Raw genomic sequence first — 18,519 nt, forward strand, 5'->3', positions numbered from 1 at the left:
GTAAGTCTGACATTTCTAATAATGTACTCATAGAGAAGCCTCCTTCCACCATTTTTGTACCCTCTGCAAATGTGGAGATGAGCAGCACAAGTGTAGATGGCGACATAGAAATTGAGGAAGCATTGTGGAAGTGCAGCATGATAAGGGGGCTATGACACCATTAATGAGGATGTTGATGATAAGGATGTTGTTTCTGTAAGCCAGGCACCAGTGGCAGCAGTTCTTACCCATGATAAGAAGAAGGCCATTGTCATGCCTGGGCATAAGATTGAAAAATCTACCCCATATGTGTGGAATTATTTTTACCCAATTCCTTACAACAACTGTCAAGCTATCTGTAATGTTTGTAAAGCCAAAATAAGTAGCGGTAGGGACGTTAACCATCTAGGAATCGCCTCCCTTTTATGTAATTTGTAGCGAGTTCATGAAAAGTTCTTGTCAAAATCTGAAATAGCTGCTAAAATAATACCATGCAGTTGAGCATCAGCAAGCTCTCATTTCTCACCTAGATCCCAGCACATGCAATCTCTACCGTCAACACCTTTATCATCAATATCCTCATTGGGGTGTTTACAAACAATCAGAAGCACCTTGAAATGTACTTGACTGACAAGTAGGAAGAATTATGGACGAAGCATTGTGGGTCTGCAGTTTTTTTTAAATTTATAAATACCCTTAATACTGAAAAAATGCAAGTATGCTTATTCAACTTTATAACTTAGTATGCCAATTACTTTTATTTTTCCCTCCAAAACTCTTTAGACCATTGTAAAAACTAATGCCATTAACAGCCTGTTTTATTTTGAAACCAAGAAACGTAAGACTGCTAAAATGTCAGTGCATTCCTCAAGGCTACACAGCCTACAAGCAGCAGATTATTTTCTCATATGACATTATATGGGAATAACGATCAAGAATGCAAGTACAAGCTTTCTGTAGACTGTCTCCAGGAAATGCAGAAAAATCTTATGCATTATGTAGTGCAAAAGATACTGTTATCTGATGTTAACGTCAATACCTCTCCTTATAATATAGAGTATCCAATTAATAATACACTCAATTTCACAGAGCTCCAATTCTACCTTCCACCATGGAAAAGAAAATACCCTGTTCTTAATGAACCAAGAAAAAGAGCTAAGGTTTCAGTTAACTGTGAACTATGACAATAGGACCTAACTGGAGAAATTAAAGTTTTCTCTTTAGACATTTACCAGTGCTTTACAGCAACTTCGGAATAATGTGACATTCTTTTTATAAAAATGGCTAAATCTCTATATCACATATCTTTTCAAGAATACTTAGATTTAAGGGAGAATATTTAAGTTTCTATTATGGCCAGAGATAGAACTTGGCCTAGCTTTTTAGTTAGAGTCTGCCATGGATGAGTGTTGCAACTCTAATTACTACACTATCAGTGCCTTACGGTTCTGTTGTACTCTATGTGTATTTTTTTTAAATCAGTTGTTATCTGAAGGATCCAACAGGAGGAATAGCTTTTTATCTAAATATTACTATTTTATAATCACAATAGTATAATAGACAATAAGTCAATACATTAAAATAAATATAAATATATTTTGATAATGGCGTAAAAGAATATATGCACATAATTTAATTTTTTAGAAAAAGGATTGCTAGCTGACAACAAAGATCAAAAAAGTTAATCTCTAAAAATCAGAAACAATCAACTGCTCATGAGTCAGTGTAGTAACAATTTATCTAAATCATCATTATATAGTCAATACCAGTGACGGAACTTGTGAGTGGTGCGCCCAAGTGCAAAAATATAATTTGGGCCTCCCTCCTCTACCCCAATCTAAGTTTGTAATATGCCACACGGCAGTGGGTGACAGGGAGAGACAGAGGTTACAACGCAAGGCAAGGGGAGGTAGAGGGTGATGTCGGAAGCTAGGGGGAGGTGGAGGGTGGCAGTGAGTGACATGGAGAGGGTTACACGGCGAGACAGTGGGTGACAGGGGTACAAGCACAATGTCTTGTGTGGTGCGGTGGGGCGAAAATACTGTGGACTCGTCTCTGTTTGTGACAGGGGTCCCCGCCCCTTGTGCTTTCCTCAGGTTGGCACTCAGGCAGACTCTGACAGTGCCAGGTACACTGGTTATGAGCTACCTTTAATTCACAGATAGCAGTGAATCAGAAAAAAATGTACAGCTGTCTGTTAATTATAGGCAGTATGTGGCTGTTATCATTAGCGCTGATAGGTGGCAGTGGGGCCCACACAAGGTCTGCCCTGCCTCAATAAGATAACGGGCAGGTGTCTCAGGCAGTGGGGCCCACCCTGCTCTCTGCACTGGGCCATTCATTGAACATTGTTCAAAATGGTCTGCGGAGGGCCGGGGCATAACTCATTGCTGGTCTGGGCAGCAGTCGGCCCCTTAGTCCTCAGGGGCCTTGGTGCAATGTGGCTGCTGCACCAATGGTAGTTCTGCCTCTGGTCAATACAATTCATCTGGAAACTTAGAAATTTAGGTGTTGCAACAATACTTTATAATGTAGTTGAAAGGGCAAGTTTTGGAGTTATTCAATTTGGGAGTGGTAAAAGGACTCCAATAAATACAGTATAACAATAAATACCTAGGGCCGGATGTAATGCGGTGTGAGTTTTTAGGCACATTCCAACTCGCACCTTCTTGCACTTTGAGAAAATGCGAGTTAGCGCGGCAACTCGTAAATGTAGTGCAGTGCAAGTTTTTAGTAAAAAACTACCTGCATGTGAGGACTGGCGAAAAAATAGACCTAAAACCTAGTGGTTAAACGCACACATTGTAATGTGAGTTTCATTACATTGTGTGAGTTTGACAGAAGCATGCACAGATCAGTGAGATCTGTGCATGCTTCTTTCAGCAAAAGTAAAGAAAGTGATAAAATAAAATAAAATAAAATAAAAAAGATGTGCAGGTCCCCCCCCAAAAGCATAACCAGCCCTGGGCTCTTTGAGCTGGTTCTGGTTGCAAAAATATGTGGAGGGAAATTTGTAGGGTTCCCCCGTATTTTAACAACCAGCACCGGGCTCTTGGACCGGTCCTAGTTCCAAAAATACGGGGGGGGAAAGATGTAGGCCCCACCCCATATTTTTGGAACCAGCACAGGGCTTCACTAGCCAGGGAGGTAATGCCACAGCCAGAGGACACTTTTTTACAGGTCCCTGCGGCTGCAGCATCACCCCCCTAACTAGTCTCCCCTGGCCAGGGTTCCCTGGGGCACAGCCAATCGCGGTTTGCCCATAGTAATGAATGGAGACACTCTGCTCCATTCATTACTATGCTGGGAACTGCTAAATTTAAGAAACCACAAGGGTCAGCCCCAATTGACCTTGTGGTTAGAGGGGGAAACCATTACCATTACCATTTTTTTTCTTAATCTCCAACAAAATGTCCTGTTATCCTGGCAGACACAACATGCAGATGCAATCCTTGGAGAAAGACAAAATAAACACCTCATCAGTCTTTGCTAAGAATCAGTCCACATGCACCTGAACCTCAGGAAGACAATACTGCCGCCACCCATGCTGTTTCATCACCCCCTTCCTGAGATTCAAAAGTGGATATGATCAAGGTAATTGCTGATTTTCAAAAGGACTCAGGTAGAATTTATAGCCATCAGAGATATGCTTTCCAGCATAAAAGACTGCAGAAACAGGTTTGCCAGAGGTATAGAGGCTACAATTGCATCTTATATTAGTATGCAAGATTACCAAGCTATTAGGGAAGTAAACAATAATTATTTGTCATTCACAGGACAAATATCAACTTGTAGTCCACACAACCATGTCTGCCAGCGGCAACACCAATCTTGCCTAGACTTAGCCTCTGCACCAGAGCTAATCACATGGTCCCCCCCCCCCCCCCCCCCCTATGAATCACATATTAAAACCATAAAAGAAACATTTGATTTGTTGCTGACCTTCCTAATAGTGTTAGTTTTATGACAGGTTTTATTGAACACAAACATAATGTGACTATTATTTAATTTAATATATTTCTAATGTTTTACTGTAGCAATTATTGAATGATAAAAAACAAATCTAGTACTGTTGTTTGGGACTAAGGAAAAATATATATTTGTGGATAAGCTGACTGAGTAGATGTCTTCAGGACAGCCAGCACCTGGGAGAGATGGCAGTTAAATATTGTAAATATAATGTAAAAAAACACTGCAGTGAGCCCTGTGATAATTATGCCAGCTTCAGCCCCTAGGCAGAGAAAGCTGTGCAGAGAGCTGGCAGTCTGATGGACACACAAGCTGCTCACTGTGTAAAAAAAAAAGTAATAACAAAAATTCATACTTACCTACCCAGGGACCAGTGATCAGTTTTCTGGGCTTCCTGCCACTCCTGTGGACTCCAGTGCAGTAAAGTGATGCTGCAAATCGGCAACTCAGTTTACAGCACCGGAGGTCAGAGTAGCAGGGAGCCCTGATAAACAGCAGCTGTCCAGGAGCTCCGTCCACCAATCCCCACATGATGAGTATGAGTCAGCGGTGATGGAGGAGTTGTTGGGGGGTCGACCCGGACGCATCGGCGATATCATGGCAGCGGCGCATGCACAGCATATATGTGGGGTATTTTTTACCCCGATAATACTGCAGAGAGGCATCACAGGGACAGAGTTTTCTCGCAAGCCCTGTCCCTGCTTGCGATACTTGATACATCCATGTGATTTAGTAAATTATCGCAATACGAATTTGGTGATAAATCAGCCCCTTAAGATGTAACTGGCTGGGAGGAACAGATGTAAAATGTGAAGGGCATACAGCTGCTTGTGCAGGATTAATTTGGATCTTGACTTTGCCATGTCTGAAGAAGATCCTTGGAGAGTTCATGCACATTTATTAAGTTGTCTTGCCATCAGACATTGCATGGCAGCGGCATTACGCGCACGGGGGTGGGGGGTGACACCAAGAGTGGGACATTCTCTGGGGGCAGCCCAGCATCTCCAGGGGTGCTGGGCATGCTCCCCGGAGTGATAAAAATGGGGGCAAGACACATGTTCACGACTCCTTTCTGGCTCTCAATTTGGTTGACACCAACCATAGTGATGCCATTGCAGAATTGAGATTTAGTTTCCCCTAAAGAACTGATGCCTGCATAGGATAACCTTTCTGCAAATGTCATATTGCCTACAGCCATAGTGACAATAAAAAGTGTGGGAAAACCGCGCTAATGTTTGATATAATGCCAGCAGCTCTGATATAATTTTTAGTGGTAATAATCATGGTGCAGAGCGCTTGTAATTTTAATATAAGAAGTGTGTGCTAATAAAATACTAAACACAGTAACTGTGAAAAAAAGAAGGGGTTAATTATCAATGTTTACAGTCCTTTATATAATGATTGCAGTGTCCGGATGAACAGTGATTGGTTCCGAGTATTGCCGGCCAGGACTGGAGGTTATTATTCTGGAAGGAATGAATGGTTAACTGTCCCTATATCTGCTTTCCTCCTTCTCTATGTGGTGTGATCTCCAGCTGGTTCCTGACTCTTTAGATGCTGGAGTCCGCCCGGCGGCGTGATAACGTCACTGCGGACTTCCCGCTCTGTACTTGGTGCTTCCAATGCGTTCAGGTATAAAGCTTTTTCTCAAAGGATTGCTCCTTTTATTTCATCTAGAATGGACCAGAAGATGAATTGAAGAACTTCCTCAAATATATGGAAAACAACGAGTTTGGGCTAGAATTCACATCGACATCAAGCAAGAACATGGTGGTATACTTAGATCTTGAAATCTTTATCAAAGATAACGAAATTCAAACCAGAACTCACACCAAGGCAGTAAGCAGCAATACCATATTTTCAGTACACAGCAATCATCATAAGAATTGGATACACAACATCCCACAGGGACAATTCCGAAGACTAAAGAGGTATTGCACAGAACATAACACATTCCGTGAGTAAAGTGAACAAATGAAAATTAAATTTCTACACTCAGGCTATAAAGAAGAAGAATAGCAGCAAGACATTGAAAAATAGCAATACTTGAAAGAAAAGAACTAATCCAATACAGAAAAAAAAAACACCAACGGAAGGACTTTAAATGGCCTTTGTGACCCAGTATAACAGCCAACATCATACTTTTGAATCCATTCTCAGAAAACACTGGCACATACTACACGTAGATGAAGAATTATGAACATCACTGCCAGGCAAACCTAAAATCATATAAAGAAAAGCCAAAAACCTTAAACAAGAACTTGTTAGGAACTACATTCCCCTGGAATCAGTAAAGCAAAGAGCATCAGAAAAAAGGACACTTCTCATGCCTTAATTGTACAGCATGCAGAATAACTAAGAACAAAAAGACACAACCAATCATGGAATTTCAATCAAAAAGAACCAAGAAACAGTTCAAAATGAAAGACCAAATCACATGCGACACCGAGGGAGTAGTTTACCTCCTGGAGTGTCCGTGTGGGCAACAATACGTAGGCTATACAAAAAGAAAGCTGAAAGTTTGTATTGCAGAGCACATTTACAATATCAAGAAAGGACCACAAGCGCATAGTGTGTTGAAACATTTTTCTGAACATCATAAAAAGCACCCAACAGGGCTCAAATTCATAGGAATTTAAAAAATATTACCAAATTGGAGACGAAGAAATATATCAAAAGAATGCAAAAAGAAAGAAACAGAGTGGATTTGTTTATCTTTTTTTTACAGACACTGCACCCTTCTGGTCTAAATATAGACACTGAAATCAATGCTTTTTTATAACAATTTTTTCAACAAAAAATTACATTAATTTTATATATACATGCCAGACAACACAGTTCTGAGACAGACACGTCCATCCAGTACACTCTCCACAGCCAGAGTTAAGATGCTGCTGTTCATCAGGGACTTATATAGAATCCAAACCCTGCGAGAATCCATCAGCGGGAAGATGACGTTCGGCCTTGCTTTGGGATCCGAGTAAGGCTGAAGTCCTGAGCCGGATTAGGATCCTGCCTCGGATCTCAATGTTGGGATGGGTTCGGTTCTCTGAGAACCGAACCTGCTCATCTCTAATATAAAGGACTGTAAACATTATAATTAAACCCTTTTGTTTTTCACAGGTACTGAGTTTAGTATTTTATTAGCACACACTTACATTAAAATGACAAGTGCTCTGCACCACTATTATTATTACAGCAATAGTGTTGCACATGCTTGTGTCCCTGCATAATACAAGGATATGCTGCAAGGCAACTTGCTTCAGTCTACTTGAAATTTACAGCTTGGAAGAATGTTCACCTTTCAGCAAGACAAGGATCCCCAACACAAGGCCAAAGTAACACTGGCGTAATTAAGCAACAAAAATTTAAATGTTCTACAATAGCCAAGTCAAAATCCAGATCTCAATCCAATTGAGAATCTGTGGTACTATTTAAAAATTGCAGGCTACAAGCATCATCTAACCAACATGGACATCCTGGAGCAAATCTGAAAAACTTAAAGCCATTATTGCAGCAAAAGGTGGTTCTACCGAGTACTGGTCTGCAAGGTTGACCCTTATGCAAGCAGGGTTTTTCAGTTTTATTTAAAAATAATCTACAAGCAAATAATGAATTATGAGATGGAAATTTAAAAACTTACTGGGCCACAATAAAAAATTCTATCTGGAATAATCTCTGTATTTTTCATTTTTAGGGTATATGGGTATACATTATATGTACTAAATCACCCAGGCAATGGGACACTCTTATGTTTCCCACTTCATAATTCACCACCTATTCTAGGAATGAGTGAAATGTTTCAAACAACTTGTAGGATACTGCAAAGTCCATGGGGAGGATCCTTTCTACAAACTAATACCTTTCAAATATGCCTCCCAGCAAACAAGGTGTGTGGGGTTTTCTTCATAAAAACTCCAAAGGGTGAGATACTCAAATACAGTACTAGTGGACCATCAAAAGATTCCAACAATATCCCTAGAGCCACATGTTTTTCCAGTTTCCTTGCAACTTTTCTCTGTGTTAAAGTTATGATACCAAGTTCCTTTCTCTCATAGGTATCCAATTTCAAAAACTCTTTGCACATGACTCTTTACCTGTTCTTTCCCCATATGTTCACTTGTTATCTAGCTTAATGATGGAAACAACATGTATATAATTACACCTGCATATTTGTTTCTATTTCTGTAAATTGCAGGTCGAGTTGTGGATATAAGTACAAATAACCCACCTTAAAGTTATGACCTGGGCCCTGGACCAATGCCTGAGTCCAATCTACAGTACTGTATGTCAGACAGAGTGTATTCTTTGTATAATGGGAATCATTCAGCACACAGAGCTTTCTTCCTGCCCATAAATCTGTGAATTCCTTCACAAAATTTCTTATTGACCAGCTTTCACTATACTGTTGGCATTGAGCAGTACTCTTCTATAGGGTGGTCTTCAGGTTGCTGGCGGCCGGGCTCCCGGCGATCACCATACCGGTGCCGGAATCCCAACTGCCAGCATACCAACATCTTTTCTCCCTCTTGGAAGTTATTTCAGGTTCAGAACATTCTAATCCTCATTTGATGCTCCAGCATTTGCCTAACAAAATATGTTATTTATTCAGTACTTGTACATCAGCGCTGCTAATATAATTATTTTAATCTATTTATTATAGTAAATGTTTATATGTTTTTCTTACTAATTGGTTCATGTATAATTTTTTATGGCTACAATTAGCGCTGTGTAAAGACCCCCTTTTTTCATCTGGGCTAACCAGCTTTATATAGAGAAGGAAGGAGATCTCAGATTCAGGGATAGGACGTCATAAATTTAAACCGGGCAATATTATAGAGTTGTTGTAGAGTTTAGCCTTTAAAAGGATGCTGGTTCCTGTGGGCGGGACTATCAACAAAGACAGCTGGCTGATCTGAAAGTCTGTTGCAATATGCTAGATTGTGAATGCCAACATAGAGGTGTAAAGGTGTCATTTTATGTGTACATATTTTTCATATTCCTGACTTGCTCCTCTTTTCTCTTGGAGAGGTGGAATAGAGAAAAATAGTAGTGTGTAAATATAGGTAAAGTATACTAGAGGTGTGTTCACATAACTTTTCTATTATACTTGGAGACAACTGCAGATAAGCCTGCCAGAAGCATATCTGTGGCAGTTGCTGTATCCCTATAGCTAAAATCTATGGTGCTGCTGATCAGCACAGGTGTTTACATGTACCATCGATCTATCATTCATGTTCAAAAGTGACAAATTCTTAGTAACCTGAAAAAAACATATGAACTGTTCAAATATAAGTTCCCAATAGAGAAAATGCTTTCACTGCACAGCATCCTTAAAACTGTGTCTTAGCACCGGAGAAGAGCAGTCGCAGCTTTGCTCAGCTCCTGCTTTCACACAACCCATTATCCCTCCTAGCCCGCTCAGACCCATCTCCTCATCTCTCCCGTCCCTCCACTGTTCCCTCCTGACCCCCCTATAGCTGAATCTCTGCGGCCGCGGAATCGGGGAGCGCCGTGGAGGCTCCCGCGGATTGCGGCCTGCGGCCTGTCAGCAAGCCGGGGCCTCGATTTTGGATTAACCCCGCCGGACTTCCGGGAACGCGGCGACGGCGGCATTTGGAGCAAACAGCCTTCCCCCCTGCTCTTGGACCGGGTGGCGGGTCGTGTTCGGCCCCGCTCAGCCCGCAGCCGCTGACCCCGCTGAGACATCTGGAACAGGGGACTGGGCTCTCCCTCACTAACGAGGCGGCGGATACCGGCGGCCATATTCCCGCCATTAGAGCAGCCAGCTCTGCGGGACCGGAGGAGAGGACACCAGCGCCACTCAGCCAGCCGCAGTACCTGGTAAGGTGTCCCTCTTCATTCCCCACCTGAAGCCTCTGCCCATGGACAGCCGGCCTGACCCTCGCCGCGGACACTGGCGGGAGCTCCGCTCTGGCACTGCATTCTACCTCCTCTCCAGTTGTCCGGAGGCCCGGGCTACTGTGCATATCCCTGGCACCCCGCATCTTCTGACACCCCGGCCCTACCCCTCCTTTCTTCAGGTGCTTGGATCATTACCCTTTGTCCTTTACAACATATAACATATATCTACGGTGAGCTCCTGGCCATCACCCCCGGCTGCTCCGTTTTGTCACGCTGCAATGTAATGTAGGTGCCTCCGCCATATTGCCCCTTCACATCTTAACAGCACGGAATCTCTACGATGCCTCCTTACCTCATGATGATGTAACTCTCTAGACTGTCCTTTTCACTGTTGTAGCCCTCATCAATCTACTCTCTGCATCAACTTCTATCGCCTATGGTGTATTCCTGACCTTTGTGATCTCACATGGAAAAATTTCTGGTGTCCACACCTATGTCCTCCTCTGGCCCTCCATCGGGAGTCCGTGAAGATACTCTCCGTGGAAATTCGTCCGACTCTGACTGCTCCACCACTCGTTCTCATTCCCAACAGAAACGTACCAACACTGCGACTACCAAACAGCCTAAAATGAAACCCACAGATATTGCAGCAGTGTTGGGGCCTCTCCTTGATGAAAAATTGGCGGGCATCAGGGAGGCCATTGACTCCACCCTGGCCCAACTGACCCAACACAATGGCCGTCTAGATGATGTTGAGCAGAGGGTCTCGACACTAGAAGATGACCTACAGTCTGCACAGGCCACTATAGAGACCCAAACTAAAGAAATGAAAGGCCTTACTGACAAGCTTGACGACTTGTAGAATTGGAGCTTTCGTAACAACCTGCGGGTGGTGGGCATTCCGGAGTCGGTGAGGGGCCATGCGTTGCTAGACCTTCTTTCTACATGGTTGCCAGAGAAACTGGACATGGACCTCCACGGATCACCTTTAGCCATTGAAAGGGCTCACCGTTTGGGTCCTGAACGCAGGGACTCTGCTGGACGCCCTCGCCCTGTCATTTTGAGGATTCTCAATTATGCGGACAAAGCCAAGCTGTTAGATCACTATCGTAAGTCGGAGTCTGTACTTTACAAGGGGGAAAGATTGCTCATTTTCCAAGACTTCTCCACTTATGTCGCTAATAGGCGCAGAGAGTTCGCCCCACTATGCAAACAACTGTTTGAGGATAAAGTCAAGTTCTCCTTACTATACCATGCCCGCCTTCGAGTCTTTCAAAATGGAAAACCGCTCTTTTTCGATGATCCATTGGTGGCGAAAGTCCACTTTGCTGCTCCTGATACTTGACTTTTAAGTTCTCTTTTATGTTTGCTCCCTCTTTCAAATGTTATCATCTATGGGTTGCACAGTGTTAAGGATACGCTATTGACATACCGTCTATGTATGTCAGAGGCTATGCCTCTATGTGTTTTTTGTTTGTTGGTTTGTTGTTCTTGAATGTTTATATTTATTTTTCTTTCTGTTTTACTTGCTGGAATGCTAGGTCTCGGTCCTCCATAGGTTGGCCCTTCCCTGCTCGCTGGGACTGGGAGGTACACCGATTTAACTTTGATATCTTGCTGCTCTGTTCTCCTCCTATGGGGATAGGGTAGTATGACTGATAATACCACTTCCCAACCCTCTGGCCCGGTAACCGCCCCACTTTTTGATTTTAATATAATATCCTGGAACGTGGAGGGTCTTAATAGCCCCATTAAATTTAAAAAGGTGCTTGCACACTTCTCCCGCATGGCCCCTCACATTGTATTATTGCAGGAGACACACTGGTTACACAACTCCTCTGTCTCCTTGAAGGCCCCTTGGATTGGAGAGTGCATCTCTGCTCCTTATACTAACAAAACTAGAGGCGTAGCCATTCTCTTTCACAGAAATCTCCACTATTCCATTCTTAAAAAATGTATTGATCCCGAAGGAAGATTTATCTTGCTGGATGTTTCTATTGATAACACGATTTATACCTTTTTGAACCTTTATGCACCTACTGGATCTAATAACCTTTTTTTTTGCAGATATTCTCCGGAGAGTCCTGTCTTGGGGAGGTCAGAATCTGATTTTAGGGGGTGACTTCAACACGGTCGTTGATCTGTCGATGGACAGATCAGGGGTGAGTACCAACAGACCCGGTTCATCTTCCACTCTTCTTCTCTCCTACTGCTCCCAACTTGCTTTACTAGACCCTTGGCGCATACATCATCCCCTCACTAGGGACTATTCTTTCTATTCACATCCACATTCCACCCACTCTCGAATTGATTATCTATTTTTATCTAAACATCTGCTCTTTAAAGTATCTCACACCTTGAGTAAAGACATTATAATTTCGGACCATGCCCCCGTAACCCTATCCCTACACTTAGCTCTACCTCAATACATCTCCAAATGTTGGAGGTTCCCGGCATATCTTATGCACTCCGAAGATTTCTTGCTGCATCTTAAACATTCCTGGCTTGACTATGTCACTGACAATTTGGAACAAGTATCTAATACCTCACTTTTTTGGGGGGCCTCTAAGGCTGTCCTTAGAGGACATATTATTTCTTATGTTAATTCTAAACGCAAGAAATGTAACGCTAAATTGCAAGAGCTGAGTGCGGCACTCACACTGGCTTATCGTAACTATATACAATGCGATAGTCCTCTCCACAGGGAAACGTACCTCATGGCAAAGCAAATCTATGACACCTTCCTTACTGAACAAGCCCAAATGAGCTATGACTATAGCAGGAATAAATTCCATAGGTGGGGGAATAAGTCAGGAAAGCTTTTGGTTAATTTAGTCAGAGGGCCGCGGAATAAAACATGGGTTGATGCGTTGCACAGTTCTGGAACTATCCTTTCCAATCCCACTGATATCTGCTCTGCTTTTATGCGCTTCTATAAATCTCATTATACTGCGGAGGCTGATAATGAGCTAGATGGCCAATCCTTTTTGAACGAAGCGCAGCTGCCTGAGCTCACGTCGGAGGAAAGGGACTTATTAGATGCTCCTATCACTGAGGATGAGGTTCAGGCCACCATTAAGTCCCTCCCTAATGGGAAAAGCCCTGGTCCTGATGGCTTTAGTGCCGAATTTTATAAGATGCTAACTGCCGATGTACTCCCTGTTCTAACTAAGCTCTATAATCATATCCTTAAGACGGGAGAGACCCCCCTCCATTTTAATGAGGCGAGACTTAATGTGCTTGCAAAGCCTGGCAAGGATCCCACCCTGGTCGGTTCTTATCGCCCTATCTCGCTCCTCAACCAGGAATTTAAAATCCTAACTAAAATAATGGCTAACAGATTGCAGACCTGCCTACCTCGTCTAATTTCTCCTGCGCAGATGGGGTTTGTCAAGTGTAGACAATCCACACGGGGAATAAGGGCAGCCCTGGCAGCAATTTCACACACTCATCTTTGTCAGGCCAAAAGTAATATTATTATAAATCTAGATGCAGAAAAGGCGTTTGATAAGATCGCCTGGCCTCATCTGGCTAGAGTACTCCTCCACCAACAATTTGGCCCATTGTTTCGCAACTTGGTGCAGACTATCTACACTAACCCTGTGGCACAAGTTTTAGTTAACAGTGTAGCATCTGCCCCCTTCACATTGGGAAGAGGCACCAGACAGGGATGCCCATTGTCTCCCCTTCATTTTAATCTGGCGTTGGAGCCCCTTATCAGGTCTATTCTGTTACATAGGGAATACAAAGGCATTGCCGTGGGCACTCGGGAATTGAGGGTGGTGGCATTTGCTGATGACCTTCTCCTTTTTTTGTCCGACCCCCGCCTTTCGATCCCCCAACTGATCACCACGATTAACCGCTTTTCTTCTTTTGCAGGATTTTCTGTTAATTATGGGAAGTCAGAGGCATTGGCCATATTTGGATGGGCGAGAACTGGTTGGGGCGACACCTTTCCTTTTAAATGGGCGACTACTTACATAACCTTTCTAGGTGTTGCGCTCCCCTTAAATCCTTGTCATTTATATCTGTTACGATCCTGATGCTCGGACAGGGGAGATCTTATGCAGTGAGTCCAGAGAACCAGGACGTGATGCTGGGATAGGGAAATGGAATGGAAATAGCCCCTAGCACCCTACCTCCGTTGTCTTACCCGTGTTGTCAATTCACGCCTGAACGACTATGGTTTCTTGGGCCCACGGCAGCCGCGTTTGAAGGGCGGATTAGGTCTGCCCAACTCCGATGCCCCCAGGTCTTAAAGAGAGACAAAGCGTGAACTGAGACAGGGTAATAACAAGGGGACCTCAAACTGAAACAACCAAGCTAGGGGCTACTAACTACCTGAAAACTAAACGTATGTGCGGCACGCCGCCAAAGGAAAAGAACTACAAAGGATACCACTGTCCACTCCCCCACACGGCACCGCCGAGTTCCGGGGAGGACAGTGAAAGCGGAAACCTCCGCAAAAGCACCAACTCAAAGAAACGCAAACACTAAGCGGCCTAGGCCGCAACATGCGGCAGAAGCCGCTACTCACGAAACCGGGCGAGAACCCCAGATGACAGTTACAGGTTCACAAGGACCAGAAGGATTCCCAGATCCGGCTTCAGAACTTCAGAATACAAGAGGGCAGGGAGCAGGATCGACCAGATGCAGCTGACCAGGAACAAACTTCTACAAGGCAGGAGCAGCATACAGGAAGCTATCACCAACGTTTGTGTGAGACACTGAGGAGGCATATAACAGGGAACCCTCCAATGGCAGTACAGAGCCTAATTGATAAATGTCGTGCAGCTGCCTTGCTGCACGACCAGGGGAGAACAGGTGAGTAATCTTATGGCAACGGGGAACGCGGTCCACCTGTGGCGTCCCCGTTGCCATGGACCCGGCGGCCCTGCACGCACGGCGTCCTAGCGTTGCCAGGGACCCGGCGGCTATCGCGCGCACGGCGTCCCGGCATTGCTAGGCGCCGTGCGGAAGCAGGGAGAGAGAGAGGCGCGGCGGCCGTGACCGCTGCTCTGTCAGGGCACGGCCGAACACCGCCGCGCCTAACAATATCGGTACAATATTTCCCCGGTTTTGGGCAAAATTAAGACTGAGCTTGGTCTTTGGCAAACACTTCCTTTAAACTTGCTAGGACGCTGTAATTTGTTTAAGTTGGCTAGCTTCCCAAAACTTCTTTATGTTTTACAGATGACCCCTTTGTTATTATCTAGCTCAGACCTATCCTCAATGAATACTTCCATTACCAACTTCATCTGGTCTGGAAAACGACCCCGGATTAGTATGAAAAAATTGTCCCAAACAGTACTTAGAGGTGGAATTAACCTGCCCAACATCAAACAATATAACCTTGCCTGTCTCCTTCGCATTGCTTTGGACTGGCTCGGGGATAACTCTTACTATACTGACTCCACTCTGGATTCGCAATTCTGCGCTCCTCTGTCTCTCAGTTACATACTACATGCCAGACCTTCCAAATTGCCCTTAAGTATCACAAATAATTTATTACTATTTCCCATTATACAGGCGTGGAGGATGGCAAGAAAACCTCTTAAACTTCAATATTTTTACTCACTTTCGCTACCCCTGGTCGGCAACCTGGAGTTTCAGGAGGGAGGGGCCTTGAGGCCCTTCACTGACTTGCATGCTTCTGGTATCCGTAACCTACGCGACTTGCTTAATGCCTCCCACCTCCCGCTGTCCTTTGCTGAAGCGAGGGATGAATATGGCCTGCACCCTCGACAGGAATTCTCCTACTTCCAGGCAGTCCACTACCTTAAAACCGTTTTGTCCAAATTGACAGACTTTGATCTTCTAGATCCTCTTCTCATACTTCTCCGCTCTGGTTTCTATCCTATCTCAACTATCTATGCACGTATACGCATAGAGATTGACCCTCCTACGGATCTTCCAGAACTGTCCCAATGGTCCTCCCGCATCCCGTCGATCACCCCTGATTCCCTCTTAACTCATTTTCAGTTGACTCTGAAACTCATTCCAGCTAGCTCGTACCAGGAAATGGCCTATAAAATGCTCCATAGAGCCTATATCTCACCTAATCGCCGACATTTAATGGGCATCTCGGAAGACACGAGATGCACCAAATGTTTGGCTGCTAGGGCGGATCTTTTGCATTGTTTTTGGGATTGTGGCTTGATTGGAAAGTTTTGGCATGAGGTACATCAATATGGCACTACGACGCTAGGCGTGTCTTTTCGTTGCACTATGTCTTGGGCTCTGTTTGGCTATTTAGCGGACCAGACGGACATCCCAAGGACCACCAAAAAACTTCTTGTGATATTGTCAGCGGCCAGCAGAAAAGCTATTTTACAGCAGTGGATACACGATTCTACTCCCACTCTCTCATTGGTAACATCTAGACTATTCTTTTTGTTTACCATGGATTGGCTGGAGGCGTCCATCCATAAAGAAAAACTCACCCCAGCTTTATTCCAATGTTGGGATAAGTATATTCAGACACTACCCGAACCCACCAGACAAGCACTTCATAACTGCTTCCAATCTACTTCATGGTACTTACTCCACTCTATAGATCATCCTAACCTCATAGGTCTTTGAATACTACACCTTTCTACCCCCTCTCTTCACATTTCTTCTCTTTTTCTCTTTATTCTCCTGTATTACCGGGCTGATTGGGATACTGATCTTTGAGATTATGGAATATCTCTATGGACGGATCGACGGCCCGTGACCTCTAGCGAGCATTGAATATTTTCACTGTTGGTTTTATTTTATTTTACTTTATTTAATTTTATTTTGTTTTAGTTATTGTGTCTATATCTGGAGTATTAGATACTATATATCGATGTCAGCGGAAGACGTTTGTTCCATGTCTGTTTTCTTCTTGCCAATTTACATTATGCTCATACAATTTTATACTCCGCTATTACTTGTTACACACACAATTTTTTCTATTAGAATGTTTACATGTTTTATTTGAGAAAATTTTGAAAAGAGGTTCTGATTTCTCCTTGTTCAGCTGTGGAATTGATTTTTGACTTCCTGCGGCCCTTTGGCAGGGTGGTAATTTATCTGTACTGTAATATTTTACTGTCTCACTATTCACTGTACCAAACTGCTGTTTATGCATTTTCTTCTTTGTACTGCGAGTGATTGGAATAAAAATATTTTGAGAGAAAAAACCTGTGTCTTAACACATGGAAGTGGTGTACTCCAGTGAAGTGCGGTGAGGACAATGAGTAGCGAGACACTGGCTAGTAATCCTTGTCAAAGTGAATAGATATTTAACATCACTTCCAATCCTCCAGGATGAACTTCAACACATACATTTCCTTTGTGTCAACAACACCTCCAAATAGAAGTCCTGAGAAAGCCTTGCTTGTTGAAATGTGTTGGTGTGCATTAAAAGGAGCTGCTGCTCTGGGACCTTGGAAGGGACCTTAATTATCAGAAGGAAGGTAAACTGCTCCTAGGATAGCTATATCACTCCTCATCTTGTTATTTGAACCATTCTATAAAGGCCTTTTGCAGTACGCAGCGACTTGTTAACCTGTCATTCGAATACTTTGTTTGTTACCTTGATGTTTTAATAAAGACAACGCTACTACACTACTTAATTCTATTTTGAGGTGCTCTTGACACAAAGGAAACATATTTGAAAGCGCTGGTCATCAATATCAATGCCATCCAGGCAGTATTCCTTGCAAAGAATATCTTCTTTCTATGTGTAATAGTACAAACAACAGATAACATCTCTTGGGGCCCCTCTACATCAAAGAGCCCACTGAGTCCTGTCATACATTAGAGGAACTTGGATCTTGATGCAGAATTTCAGTATAGACTCTGGTGAGAAAGTCTATGAGACCCTGTGGTGGGATGTCCTCTTAGATGCCTCTGATCCACAAATTATATCCCTTTCCCCTGTTATCAAGGTTGTCAAGCTGGCTTTGGAGGTGACTAAGGACAGCTTCATGGAGAGCTTTATGAGTCAACCAAGGAATTAGTGAACTCTTTCAGGGAAGACAATTGGATGATCAGATGCGTCACACCAGTTTGTATGGCTGCTATTTCTGAATTGATGGTGTCCCAAATTTTGCATTCCAACTGTTCAAAATATTATTTAATAGGCACAGACGGCAAAATCTGTAATACTTTGGTGATACTGCCATCTTCCCTAGACATGTCCAATTGGGGATGGTTCTTAATATACAAGAAAAATGGAAAAGCAGATAAAGTGCTGTTTTTCTACCTTTCGCCTATTAAATGGTGGAAATAGAGCTGTGTTCCTCCATCATTAAGAGATTAATTCCCCTTTCTTAAATTCTCAGTCCATGTAAAAGAAAGAGGAGTATGATGGTAAGAATATTAAAATTGTTCTATTGATATAAAATGGTGAAAAAGAATAACTCACCTCTACAGGTGGAGGAACCAATGGCATATATTCCTTTACCTTAATCACATGGCCGCAATAACACCGTACTTCTGGTCCCAATAGTAACATCATGTATCTTGGTGCTTCCTAGAATTCGGGGGGAAATCCAGTAATACTGGAATACCAATGGTAGTTTCCTCAAATTGTTATAACCAAGGGGAAATTGTATCACACACAAAAAGGCATATAAGAAAGTGTTTTATTAGGTGTCTAAACACTACAGTAAATGAAATCCAACACAGGTAAGTAAAATCCATAAAATGTTCCCCAGCTTAGTGAGCCAACCACCA

Source organism: Pseudophryne corroboree, chromosome 5 (genome assembly GCF_028390025.1).
Source record: "Pseudophryne corroboree isolate aPseCor3 chromosome 5, aPseCor3.hap2, whole genome shotgun sequence".
Lineage (NCBI taxonomy): Eukaryota > Metazoa > Chordata > Amphibia > Anura > Myobatrachidae > Pseudophryne > Pseudophryne corroboree.